Here is a 4,428-nt window from a genome sequence, read left to right as displayed (position 1 = left end):
GTTTTTTCACTGGATGAAAACAAGGCCAAAAAACCCAAAAAACAAACCCATTCCCGTCGAGTCGATTCCGACTCATAGCGACTATAGGACAGAGTAGAACTACCCGAGTTTCCAAGGAGAGCCTGGTGGATTTCAACTGCCAAGTTTGTGGTCAGTATCCATTGCAGTTAACCACTACGCCACCAGAGTTTCTAAAAACAAGACCAGGACAAAGGAAATCATGAGGGGAGTGGTAGAGTTGGGGCCCCAAGTAGGCTAGAGTAGGTCCCAGGAATTAAGAGTAAGGCAGGCTAAGTTCCTCTGTATTGAGCTGCCCTGAATATTCTCGTCTATTTTTGGGGTGCCGTGACTCCGAGAGAGAAAGACCTGGCGATCTTCTGTAAATATTACAGCCTAGGAAATCTTACAGGGCAGTTCTACTCTGTCACACGGGGTCGCTATGAGTTTTTGGCACACAGCAGACAACAGCCTGGGAAACAAGAAAGCTAATGGCTGGCTCCTAGAAAAGCTAGACAAACCAGAGAATTTGTGAGTCTGGGGTCTCCCAGTTTGAAGTGCCTGGAGAGGGGGCATGAAGAGCGAGAGAGTCAGTGAAAGGAAGATTCTGAGACCTAGTGAAACCTTTAGAGAAAATTCATCTGGGCAGTGTGGGAGCAGGGGGGTAATCGGAAATAGGTGGTCAACACAGAAGTGTAATGGTCTGTTTCAGATCCCTCCATCACTGACATTACAGCTCACTGTAATGACAGTCCTGATGTATATCCTTAGAATGGCCTCAAAAATTAAAAAAGGAAAACATAGATGCAATTTTCCAGCACCAATGCCAAAACCTGAGATGATTTTTTCCTCTAGTTTTAGAGGCAGAAATATGGAGGGGGGGGGGACCTCCCCACTGAGAATTAGTGAAAAGCAATTTTATCCCCATCAGTTCTCAGATCCCAGTGAGGGTCAAGACAGTGAAGAGAAGATAGAGAGGCGTTTGGTGCTCCTATTGCAGAGCAGCAGAGTCCTTGCATTTCACCCCTAGCTCACAGCTTTCCTCTCCAACCTGAACTAAGCACCTGAGTCTCAGGTTCTCAGGTCTTGAGCCATCAAGAAGCCTCTTGATAATGCTCAGGACATGAAGGAGTCCTGGGAAACTAGCACTGGTGAGGGCAGTGATGCAGTGTAGAGGAAATGGGTTGAGAAAATGCTCACAGTTGGCTCAGCTGCACAGACACCCAGTGCCATAGAGGTGGTGGCTGGGCTTCTTCATTGGTTCCTTTATAGGCTGGTTGGCTCATCCCAGAGGCCCCTCACTCCAGCTAACAGTCTTCACTGAGAACTTGTCCAGTCTTGCTCCAGAGTTGACTCTGTGGCCTTCCTCTCAATCATTCAGGTCTCAAAAAAAATGTCATTTCATCAGAGAGCATTTTTCTAACCACTTCAACTAAATTAAAGCCCTCTGTGTCTCCATCTTCTACAAAAAATATATCTGTATTGAAGAGTATCACTAAATTACTGCTGTACTGTCTATCTTCTCCCTAGAATGTACACCTCCTGAGGCTTTTCCTTTCTTGTTCTCCGAATGTATCCCCAGTGTCTAGGGTTAGATCAGGACATCTGGAATAAAGGTGGATTGTGGTAGAAAGAAAAAAACGGGCTGGAGGAGACAGATATGAATTCCAAATGATTAGTCTGTTAGGGAAAAGCTAAATGGTATTATGTTATTTTTTCAATTTAATCCCAGCTCTAAGAGAGGTAAAAGAATGAGCTAAAGGAATCTAATAATTACAGGCAGGTAGGACAACTCATCGATTCCAGCACAAATCTGTTTTCCTCATGCTACAGGACGAATTAACAACTGTTCTGTCCTCCCAACAGTAAAATGAAGACTAAGGACATGGATAAAATTAAAATAATTTCATAGTGTGGCATCTCTCACACTTAGCACTGTTCGATTTAAACATATCAGAAAACATAATTTGTATAGGACATTAGCAAACAAATCAAGTTATATTCAGTATTTTGAATCTTAATAATATCTTAATTGCTTTATTCAATATGACAACCTTGAGATCTATTCATTAACATTCAATTTTTATTCAATGCTACATATTAGATTTTAAAAATTAATTTAATAATGAGAAAAATGAAGGGTGGTAAATTCTATTTCTTTTTACTAAATTATGTGCATACATGGATGTAATATTACTTATTAACATAGGAAATATAAACAAGGTGAAAATAGAAAATTGTATTAAAAGGAAACTTGAACACCAAATTATTTATCAAAAAATATTAATTCTTAATGCAAACATTAGAAAAATCTTTAAAGTACATTATCGGACTAATTTGAAAATAATGAAAATGATGTGCTGACAAATTTTATAGCATTCCTCATAGTATATCTTAGATTTTAGATTTCAGTCTTAAATACTTTTCAAGTACAAATGATTAAATAAGCTGTGCATTCAACAAAATAAGACAAAAGAAATACTGAAAAAGCAGAATAAACAGTAACGATAAGTGTGCTAATTCATTAATTAGAAAATGGCAATATTTGGCTGGTCTATTGGGAAAAAAGTTCAATCGCCAGTCAAAAAAAAACAGATGGACTAAACCCAAACTTCTTTGTTCTTTTGCTCTTTCAGGCAAAACCAATTAGCGGATGCTGCGGTCCCACGTTTTAAAGTGTGTTAATAGAGTTTCCAAGTGCGTTAGGATAGTTGAAATGTTAATTTGTATTTTATGTAGCTGCTCCCCTGGGGGCAAAGAAGTAGGCAAAATGCCAAAGCTATGGCAAGGAGAGAACAGTTCTGAAAGGGAAGTGAAGCGGAAGACGGTCGTCTAACTACAATCCTTGGGAGTGTCGGTCAAAACTTTGCCAGTCCTGTCATATGTGGAACTATTTAAAAAAAAAAAAATTCATTGTCCTCGAGTACTATCCGACTCATAGCGACCCTGCAGGGCAGAGTAGAACTGACCCATAGAGTTTCCAAGGAGCGGCTGGTGGTTTCCAACTGCAGACCTTTTGGTTAGCAGTCTGAGTCCTTAACCATCGAGACACGGGGGCAAAAATGCCAAAAAACTCAAATTTCCTACGTTTCAAAGACGTCCAATGTTTCCCTGACTTCTATGTGCCCATAAAATTAAAAGCTAGAAGATAAAAATATATATATATGAAAACAATGTTTTCTTCATCTGCATTCAAGTGCGAAGCTCCGAGAAGTCAAGGGAAAGTCGCAGTCGCAGACCGAGGCAGAACGGAGGACCAAAGCTGGAGAGTAAGTGACCCAGGTACAATTTCCGCCAACTCCGGCGCTCTTGGCTATTTTGAATAACTGGTTTTTTCGGGAATAAATGTTATAGGGTGTTCCAGGACCATGCGGATCTCCGGGAGCCCCACAGCCACCGCCTTGGTGGGGCCAGAACGGGACTAAGGGTGGAACGTCTCCAGGACTTCTCAGAAAATAAAACATACAAAAAAAAAAAAAAAATTTTTTTTTTTTTTTAATGCGGGGAGCTACGGTAAAACGGGAACCCGGAGGCCGTTACCCTGAGAAAGCCCTAGGCTGACACAATTCCACTTTTGAGATACTTTAGAAAAGAAGGAACTCCGTCCCAGCTGCAAGTAAGTACAGCTATCTCAGAACGCTCTGGGTATTTTATCTCCGAGAGAAATGTGATTAACACCTGCAGAAGCGCCACGAGCAAAATAAACTTCTAGATTAAGAAAAGACTGCCCTCTCTGAGGCTCGAACTCAGGACCTTCAGATTATGAGACTGACGCGCTGCCCACTGCGCTAAGAAGGCAGCCCGGTTTTACGCTTGGGCTAGATTCTGAAGGAATTACGTTCTTTCTGTCTCCAGGACAAGTTATTTTCCAGATTTCTTGTCACTGGTTCTTGAAGATTATTTCCTAACAAACTTGTGTGAATGCCTTTTTAGCTGGGCGCTCCACAGAATCTTAGACCCGTCAGACGTGGTGTTTCCGCTGAGCAATTGTGCCTGACCTCCAGATAGTGTTTTTCCTCTTATTTTCTATTGATTTGGAGCTTCATTCCCTCAGAGGTATCAAGCGATCTTTTACCTCCCATAGTCTCCTCTGTTGGTTTAGGAGGCCCTCACTAAAACATTAGTAGAAAGAATGAATGACTAGCTGCCAAAACTGTCTGTAATCTACACTTATCTTTCTTAATTTAAATCTGCATTTCCACCTAGGTCGTCTGAGATGTTCTCCTTTAAATTATCATGAACTGATTTTATGATGACTCACATGGTTTTTTCACTTCTGTGTACCAAAATCGGTCTTAAAGATTTTATTCACAGTTCGCTTGACCAAAAGTTAAGCGATGGCGCCCCCTTGTGTATAAGAGTAGAACTGTGCTCCCTATTGTTTTCAAGGGCCTATTTTTTTTTTTTTTTTTTTATTCTTCTGAAGTAGAT

The 4,428-nt window shown here is 40.8% G+C and overlaps 1 non-coding gene across 1 annotated transcript; it reads right to left on the bottom strand.

Moving 5' to 3' along the window:
- Positions 1-3,722: 3,722 nt before the first annotated feature.
- On the bottom strand, positions 3,723-3,795 carry TRNAM-CAU (transfer RNA methionine (anticodon CAU)). The gene has a single exon. It is a non-coding gene; the product is annotated as a tRNA-Met (tRNA).
- Between the last annotated feature and the right edge of the window lie 633 nt (positions 3,796-4,428).

Source organism: Elephas maximus, chromosome 1 (genome assembly GCF_024166365.1).
Source record: "Elephas maximus indicus isolate mEleMax1 chromosome 1, mEleMax1 primary haplotype, whole genome shotgun sequence".
Lineage (NCBI taxonomy): Eukaryota > Metazoa > Chordata > Mammalia > Proboscidea > Elephantidae > Elephas > Elephas maximus.
This window is presented reverse-complemented; position numbering and strand designations above follow the sequence as displayed.